This window comes from Marmota monax, unplaced genomic scaffold, assembly GCF_021218885.2.
Source record: "Marmota monax isolate L192 unplaced genomic scaffold, Marmota_monax_Labrador192_F-V1.1 WCK01_AAM20220418_F8-fsc00033, whole genome shotgun sequence".
NCBI classification, from domain to species: domain Eukaryota; kingdom Metazoa; phylum Chordata; class Mammalia; order Rodentia; family Sciuridae; genus Marmota; species Marmota monax.
The window spans coordinates 6,325,814-6,335,645 of NW_026694282.1; positions in this window are offsets into that span (position 1 = coordinate 6,325,814).

Genomic DNA, 9,832 nt, shown 5'->3' on the forward strand with positions numbered 1-9,832 from the left:
CGCCCAAAGCATCTACATTGACCTGTGAGTTTACTGCATGCTTATCTGGATAGCTTCACTAGTAATCTTAAGTGTTGACTGGATTTGGGGAAACAACCAAAGTCCTTTGGGCTCCAGTGTTGTGGTTCAGGTAACTGGTCAAGCTGTGGCCCATCATTTGGAGGTCACAACTGTGGTAGTTTTCTTCTGAAGCTTATTACCTTTATCTGAAAACAGTCTCTGAAGCAGAATGTTTGCCCAGCAAATCACAAAGTAAAGCCCAGAATTATTCCAAGATCATTTAACAAAGGACTGACATAGTCTAGTTTGCATCTCCTGATACCCAAAGTCCAGGCTGTCACTCAGCCCCTTGGCTGCCTCCTTCTGGTGCACAGAGAGTGGGAACCAGAACTGGAATGTCCCTTGGCTGGATGATCCAGACCCTGGGGATTGGCTTATCCTGGCAGCTAATATCTATCTTGAGCTGTGTCTTAGGGGAATGGTTTTTATTTTGCCCCAAACTTCATCCCATGTCTTTAATCCCACTGCATTTGTCCTCTTCAGCCTCACTGAATACAGAGAAAGAGAGGCTTCCCCCAACTTGCCAGAGAGGTAAATAGGTTTAAGCACCCACAGATGGCCTCATCTCCCAGAGCCAGATTCTCACCAACAACTGTATGGCCGGTGACATGGCAAAGAACCACAGCAAGCCTGGCTCCTGTCCACCTCTGTGATGACAAGACCATAGGGACAATGCGGGCTTCAGAAAGGGCCCGACAGTTTGGTGTGAAGGAGAAAAAAGATGGAGGGAACAAGAGCACTCTCATGTTATAAACTCGGAGAAGCTGTCACCAGAGCAGGAATGGGGACTCCAGCATGTTCAATCGGCCTGTTTCATTTATTTATTTAGTGCATGCCTCTCTCTCGCAAAGGACTCTGCCTCCTCTTATTTTGAATTGGGGCTCTAAACAATTTCTCATTCTCCTCTCAGGCTTAGAGAGAGAAGAAAGGAGCATTTTAAAAGTAATTGTTTCAAAATTTTGTTCTATTTCTCTCCCTATGTAATCAACTGCTACTTCTCCACCATTCTCAGTTTGTCTTCCTCAAAAATATAGTCCTTAAAACAAGTATGCATTTGCCATTGCCACGCATCAGCAGTGACTGGAATGAGGAGAAAAAGAGAGACGGAATCGCAAAAATAGAACGAATAAAGGAAATACATGACTTGGCCTGTAATCTTTGGGAAGTCGCCAGATTCCGCTTCTAGCCAACCAGTTCCATCCCACTGTGTGTGTGTGTGTGTATGTGTGTGTGTGTCCATGCACAGCACATCTCTAAGCCTGGGTGAGCACAAAACACTCAGATCTCCATGAATTGCTGAGCTATATGAGGCAGAAGAAGTGCGACTAGCAGCGGTCATGGTCCAAACGATTATCAAAGAACTGCTGTCCTGATCAGGTTTTGTGCTAAACACGCTAGAGAAAGAAAGGCAGGGCTGATGGCTGCTTGTTTGGCATTTCTTTGTAGTTGGGGCCTTTTCTTCCCCTGAGGTGGTTGTTGTTGTTAATCGAGGTTGTGTGAAACCCCTTCTGTGCAGAAACGGGAGGTTCCGCTTTGAAGCCAGAGAATCTTTGTTCTTCACCTAACTTGGTGCCATTTTCGACAGGAGCATTTATATTGAAGTCTGGTCAATGCCTGCCACCCAGAATACAGTGAGGCTGTTTGCCAGGTGGGAAAAAGCAGTTATGGTGTGGCCGGAGGGAACAGTCGTGAGTTTCAGCAGGGGATAGAGAGGGAGGAGTTGTCTCTATAAAAATACAAAATAAGACACCAAGAGTTGCCTTGGATCCGTGGGTTAGTGTTCACAATTCTCCTTTGAAATTTGAATGCTCAAAAAAGAGTGTCTTCACACAGGGGAGGGGAGGGAAGAAAGGCATGTGGGATATGTTGCTGGATTATAGGGAAAAAAAGGGTAAAAGTTTACAAAATGTAATTATGATTAAACCCTTTATAACTGGCATTGAGGCTAAAAATAAATTTAGTATTAGAGACAGCAGTAGTTTTCAGTGTTTTATCAAAACACATCCCCATTTCTATTTTTGAAATTTACATTAAAAATTTCTATTTTAAAACCACTCAAAAATGAATTACAGTAGATGGGGTAGAGAGAGAAGATGGGAGGGGAGGGGATGGGGGATAGTAGAGGATAGGAAAGGCAGCAGAATACAACAGACACTAGTATAGCAATATGTAAAACAGTGGATGTGTAACCGATGTGATGCTGCAATCTGTGTACGGGGTAAAAATGGGAGTTCATAACCCACTTGAATCAAAGTGTGAAATATGATTTGTCAAGAACTATGTAATGTTTTGAACAACCAACAATAAAAATTTTTTTAAAAAACCACTCAAAAGTGTTAAGTATGAAATTTTTAGTGTACTAAAGGAGATTTCCACCTCATCCAGTTAAGTTTCAAGATTGGCAAATATCACTTATTAACAAAATTGGCTTGAATACCTTTAACCCCTCGTTAATTACAAATACTCCCAATTAATAATTATTTTACTTGTTGGTTATTATAGTGGTTTGTTTGTTTGTATTTTTGTGTTGCTAGAAATTGAACCTAGGGCCTCACTCATGCTAGGTGAGTGTTGTCCTACTGAGCCACCACCTCAGCCCTTTTTTATAAATTTTATTTGAGACAGGTTTCCTTGCATTGCCTGGGCTGCCCTCAAACTTGTGATCCTCCTGCCTTAGCCTCCCAAGAATCTGGGATTATGGGTGTGTGCCACTGAGACAGGCTTCTTTTTCACTTGTGTTTGCATTTTGTGGTGTTGAGGATCAAATCTTGGACCTCATACATGCTAGAGAAGTGCCCCACCACTGAATAATAATTCTCATCCACACTACAGTCCAAGAGCCATTGCCCAGGAGGGAAAAAATAGGAAGGAATTAGACAGACAGACTGGGTTAGCATGTCATTTTTCCTTCAATTACACTGTCAATCCCAATGTGGACAAGAGTGGAAGTCTCTGTCGTGTTTCTATTTGGCAATGGGGTTCATTCCCCTCCCTTTCAATGGAAAGTGTCTATTATCTTACTACAGGTTATGATCCTTTAGTTGCTGTGGCAATTACAATAGTATAGTTCTTCTTATGGCAGGAAAGTTGCCCAGAAAGTTAGCATGTAAATTTTTTCCCAATTTAGTTCTACTACATATCAAAGCATTAACATATTGACTCAGCCTTCTATCAATTAGCAGGTGAACTCAAGCATGCAGGACTTCTGTGTACCTGTAAACTCAATGGCTTCTAAATCCCCACCTGCCCTAATAGTCCACGCTACTACAATTAAAGTTGGCTCTTTCTGCTGATAGCATCACATGGGGCTTTAACTGTCTGCCATATCTTAGATCAGGGACAGGATCACTAGAGCAGGGAGAGATCACCGGCATATGGGACAGCTGATTCGACTTCATTCCGGAGCCACAACCCACTTCTGTCACCCTGGACACCTGTAATTGTGGACTTGGGGACCAGTGAGTACCAGGTAAAAATGAGCAAATATATTTGCATTGTCTGGAAGAAAAGAATACATCCCAACCCTAACACTGGGGCAGTGGTACCTTCATCATTCATGTTTGTCGGGAGAGCTTATGATCTATACACATCAAAAGACTCATAATATGGTAAATAAATATTCTTCAAGTACTTATTCAACATATATTTAGTGTAGATGGGAAGAAACTTACTAGTAACAAAAACTGTGTTCAGAAACAGATGGGCATTACTAATTTGACCTCCTTGGCTGAATTAGACTCCATAATATACAAAAGAAAATGCAAAAAAAAAAAAAAAAAAAACCATTGGAAACAGATTCAGAGTTTAAAGATAAAGGACTTAAATATTTTAAATATAGATGTAATGATCTCCTAAAAGCCAAAAATTATTGCTTACATCTTTCAAACTAGAAATGAAGAAGCCCCAGAGGCGACTTACAGGATGTCATCAAATTGCATTAGCTAGAGAAACACATATAGTAACAGATATAATAAAACTTTGTACAGTTGAATTGCTGAATGCCTGATGGATGAAAAGTCAGTAAAAAAATTTACAGTACTGCCCACTTTCCAACAATACAGTAACTTGTCAAATTAAATATTTATCTGGAAACATAAAGACTGAATTGCTGTCTTCTGCAGAATTGTGCTTTTTGCCTTATAAATGGAAGAATTTACCCACATGACCATTTTGCTTGTATATGCCCAATATCATCACCAGTTAATCATCAGAGAAGATCCTCTTTTATGTAAATGCTTGACATCACAAGTGGTGCTAAAATATTCAGTGATGGCTAATTTTTATTTAGTCTATTGGTTTATCTAGAGTAACCTTGTTGATATTGGTGTGATGTGGCAAAAGCAATGATAAGTAAAACCACCATCACCCTGGTAGGAAGCATGGCAGTAGCGCCAAACTGTGTTATTGTATTCCTCACCAACGCACTTAGAGTAAAAAAAAAATAAAAAGAAAAAAAAAAACTTATTTCAGTTAAGAATAGATTTGATAGAGTTATAATGAAGCATTAAAACTTAACTATTCAGTACACAATCTTTTGAACTAGGTGACAAAATAGGAAGTACACACAAAGCACTTGACATTTTGAACTACCACAGTTTTTCTGAATGGGTGGATGTCTTGAGAAAAGCTCTTATGTGACTTGCTTGGCTCAGGTCCTCAGTGTTTGCATGGAAGGCCATTTTTTACTTGAAAGAGTAAATTACATAAAAAAATCTATAGTTATTCCGACTTGGGTATTAGCAGACATTTTCTGGAAAACGAGTGGAATGAGCCTATCCCTTCAGAGAAAACAACTGTTGGCATTTAGTGTCAGTGATGAAAGTTAAACTGACAAAGTTGGAATATGCATTGCCAGGAACTGGACAATTTCCTAATACTTTGAGACTCTTCCAATGAGATCAATAGTGATATTAATGACTTTTCTGATGATGGTGCTTATTTCATGTTATTCTAGTTATATTATGTTTGCAGCATGGTTTGATTCTATAATGAAATGCACCTGTAGTTCACTCAATAAAACCAATACTTTTCAAATGACTAGTGCCTGATGTTACAAAACAATGCCCAGTTAAAAGACTGATTCAAAGTGTAAGATAAAGCAATATACTTTTCTATGACCCAATGCAAAACAAAAAAGAAAAGACTGGTTTCAGACTCCACATTGTAACTCTTTCTGGTTTTGTTTGTTTTTGCGGTTATGGGGATCTAACCGAGGGCCTCACACATGCTAGGCAAGCGTCTACCATCAAGCCACATCCCCAACCCACAAGTAACCTTTAAGAAACTACCACTTGGAAAGTTTTGGGGTAGTATGAAAGAAGAATAATCACAATTATCTAAAAAGGCTATTAAAATTCTCGCCCCCCCCCACACACACTTTTCAACTCCATAACTCTGTGAGGTTGGATTCTTTCCATGGACTCCAACTAGAGAATCATATTGCAATAGACTAAATACAGAAGCAGGTAGTCTGGAGAATCCAACCTTTATTATTGTAAAACTGATCAAATTATGTTATGTGCACAAATTAATATGTCAAAATGAATCTCACTATTATAAATAATATTAATGCATCAAAAAAATTAACAATAATATTCATCTTATTAAATTTCACAAAATGTAGGGTTTATGATTTTTAATCAATATGTTTTTAAAATTTTCTGTTATGATTTATCATATAACAAATACTGGTACATGTAAGCTTCATAAATGAAAGTTTTTTGTAGTCTTCAAAAAATATTCAGGAGACATTGCTAGTGGGGGTTGCAAAGCAGTATGAAGATTCCTCAGAAAACCTGGAATGGAACCACCATTTGACCAGCTATCCCACTCTTAGGTTTATACTCAAAGGACATAAAATCAGCATACTACATTGATGCAGTCACATCAATGACTATAGCAGCTCAATTCACAATAGCTTAACTATGGAACCAACCTACATGCCCTTCAACAGATGAATGGATAAAGAAATTGTGGTATATATACACAATGGAATATTACTCAACCTTAAAGAAAAATGAAACTATGGCATTTGCTGGTAAATAGATGAAATTGGATAATATCATGCTAAGCAAAATAAGCCAATCCCAAAAAAAAACAAAGGCCAAATGTTTTGTCTAATATGCAGATGCTAAATCACAATGAGGGGAAGGGCTAGGAAAGACGAAAGGTACTTTGGATTAGACAGAGGGAGTGAAGGCAGAGGAGAGGGTATAGGGGTAAGAATGATAGGAGAATGAATCAGACATTATTACCCTATGTGCATGTATGATTACATGACCTGTGTAATTCTCCATCATGTACAACCAGAAGAATGAGACGTTATACTCTGTTTATGTATGATGTGTCCAAATGCATTCTACTGTCATGTATAACTAATTAAAACAAATAAAAAGAATTTTAAAAATATATTCAGGAGAATAAAGGAGTCCTGAGACCAAAATATTCAAGAATTACTGACTTACACTGTGACACTTTATCTATTACATTTGACTCTTGTTCGTTCATTTGTCTCCCTCGCTATGCTGAATTCCTTGAGGCAAACACTGGATCTTATTTGAATGTGTTCCTCTTCTCTATGCCTAACATTTCTTAGATACCAAACATTCATTGAAGGGATGAGTAAATAAATTATTCAACATTAGTATCTGAGATTTTCCTGCATTCCTTGGTCCCAATGTACAAGAAAAACTCTTACAATGACCATATAGTGGAGAAAAACATAAAGGAAAGATCACATTTTTCCCCCTAAGACTTCTAAGATCATCCTTGGCATACCCCTATAGTCTTACTTCCATGCCTCCCTGCCTTGTGCTTCACGGTTCAACAGCATCAAGCTACTACTCAGTCACACTGTTTATCATTGTTTTTAGCACCTAGAATCCATCAGACACACACACCCCTTGCAGTTCCAATTCTGAACCTGGAAGAGTCAGGTCCGACTAGGGAGTGAGGCATCTTCTCTGAGCCACTACATTGCTGTCTATGTGCATCCTGTTCACTGAACAGGCAACACTGTCTCTAATTATCTCTCTGTGCATCTGTCTTCCTTTCTGGACTGTCAGCTCACACACTTTTGTATCCTCAAAACCATGCATAAGTCTGACACTTAACAGGCACTTTAAATGTTAATTAGACTGAATGGAAAGGCTTTCTCTCCCTGTTGCCGAAGCTTAGGTGTACGCCACACAAGGCCCATTGAACATGGTTTACTTTTATTGAACACTTACATGTCCCAGCCAGTGTGGTGGGTATTGAGGATTACAAATATTTATATCAGTGAGCTTATGGTCTAATGAGAGACAGACAGGGAGAGTGAAAGAGACAGAAAGAGAAATCTATAAATGGCAGAATATAATAAGCAAGATGCACACACAAGTTTCAATATCACCCAGAAGAAGTACATTTCCTCAGCAAATATTTAAAACACCTTCTACACAGCAAGATAATTATTCAAGTCACTAATGGGCCCGTGTGCCCTTCAAGTCTTGTAAAGGGACAAGCATTAAACAAATGTCATGCAAATAAGTTCAGAGTTATAAGAGGTGAGTGGGGACAGGAAGGAAAAATAGTGATAAGATATTACTATTATTATCAGGAACTAATGTAGATTAGAAAGGGGGAAAGGATCAGAAAGGTGTTTCTAAGAAAATGACTTAAAGGAGCTGGAGCACAGAAACAGGCAAGATTTGACATGGAAAATTGCCACAGCATGCCGAGCAGTGGGAAGAGGGTTAATTAGGCTAGGGTTGAAGGTTTAACGTGCATCAAGCATTTGGCAGTTTTGCCAGGCTTGAAAAGTACAGGGGTTGAGGGTTGGAGGGACAGGAGAGGGACTAGCTAGCATAACACAGAGCCTTGAAGCCCAGAGCTAAGCTTAGGTACTTCATTTTCCTCTTCTGATATGCAGAACCGTGATTCTGGGTGGTCTGTATTCATCTCACATAAGCCCTGGAAAGATAAATGGAGCCTGTTTCCTCAAGTAACTACTGCTAAGAGAAAAGTTTTCTTCAAATGTATTTCTCCATCAGCACTTTCCCCATAGGGCACCTAAAACCTTGATTTATCATAAACGTTCACCCAGCACACACATACAGGAATACAAATGTGGCGTATTTAAATGCACTCCTCAGAGACCTTTGCTGACAGTGATCACAAACCATAAATATAGGAAAAAATAGCCCAGCTATGCTTGTTTTCAGAATGAGTAGATAGACCACCACTCACCCAGAAGCTGAAACATAATTCAAGGGAATCCCAAGCCATTATGGAAACACCCATCCCGAGCTGGAACCAACTCCTACTCAAAGGTTAGCTCCTCATGTGGGAAATATATTACTAAAAACTCTGTGGTTTGCTGGGCAGCAATAATAACAGGGGGCATCCAATCAGTAACACAGGTGTAAAAGAGTAATTAAGGTTCAATGTCTAGGTCCAAATCCAAGCTCAATTCTTCACTAGCTGTATGATATGGGCCAAGTTATTCAACGTGTCACTCATATCCTCTTCTGCAAAACAGACATAGTCATTAATGGACACATTTAATAAAGTCATGTAAGTCACTGCTTAGCAAAGCATTTGTTAAATATCATGTTATCGTGATTACCCACAACCAATCAATCAACCTAGCACAAATCCAAGTCTTAGCACCCCAGGACCCATGACCACCTTAACTGGCCATTTTACTTCCAACATTCACACTTGCTTGGCATCGTAAGGACACAGTATTTATAATGAATTATTCTCTTTTTAGTCTTCTGGAAGATAACATTTATTTTATGAAATCCTACCCAAACAGCCATGCAAGAACGTTATCTATCCCCCCATCTCTATTGCTGAGAACCTCTGTAAATATTCTGCAAAAATATTCTAAGAAAGCCCTCTCTATTTAAAATCTAAAACACGAATCCAGAGAGCTCTCTCTTCACAGAATTTGCTGGCTGTTTCCTTTCCTACTCTGAACAAGCACTGCAGTTGAGAGAATCGTGGTTCCCTCATCCTGCCACTCACTAACACCCCAGATTGAAGGCTCCTGAATCCCCATTCTGACTTAAGAGTGTTCATAAGCCCTTATTTAACATCCAGCAACACCTTGAAACCAAGTGCTACCACGCTCACCCTAAGACCGGGCAAAGCACAAAGTGATTACAGACTTTGATATTTTTTTAACCACAAGCCCCCTCGAAGTCAAATGTAACTGCAAAAGAAAAGTGACTCTTACCTAATCCACAGTGGATGCAAGATCAATCGAAACCACATCAAAATTGTGCATGGTAAGAAATAAGATTTTCAAAAATATACATTTGGTTTCAGCATGCCTGGAATATGAAATAACTGTAATAAAACCTTGCTTGACCTTTGCATCAGGCCCTTCATAGGATGATTTCAATACCACAAGTGAAAGAAAGTACTTAGAACTTTGAAACGCTTTTTAAGACCTGCAGACAGCTTAATTGAAGGGGTCTTGTGAACAGTTCATTGTCAGGGTTTCTAGCAAGTGTTATTTCTTCCTGAATTCCAAGAACCATGTTCTCTGAAGTTTACATTCACACAGGATGAATGAGCCCACCCCAGCTCTGAAAGGGATAAAACACCTAATGTGGTTTCCTTTGAGGGACAAGACTTAACACCCCAGCACACACCCCCAGACCCTGCACCTGGCAGGATGGCAGAGAGGCATGTGGCCTCCCATAGTTACAGCTTACACGGATGGACGTCACTTACAAAACATAAAGTCGGTGCTGGCAACGGGAAAGGTAATTTATGACTGTCA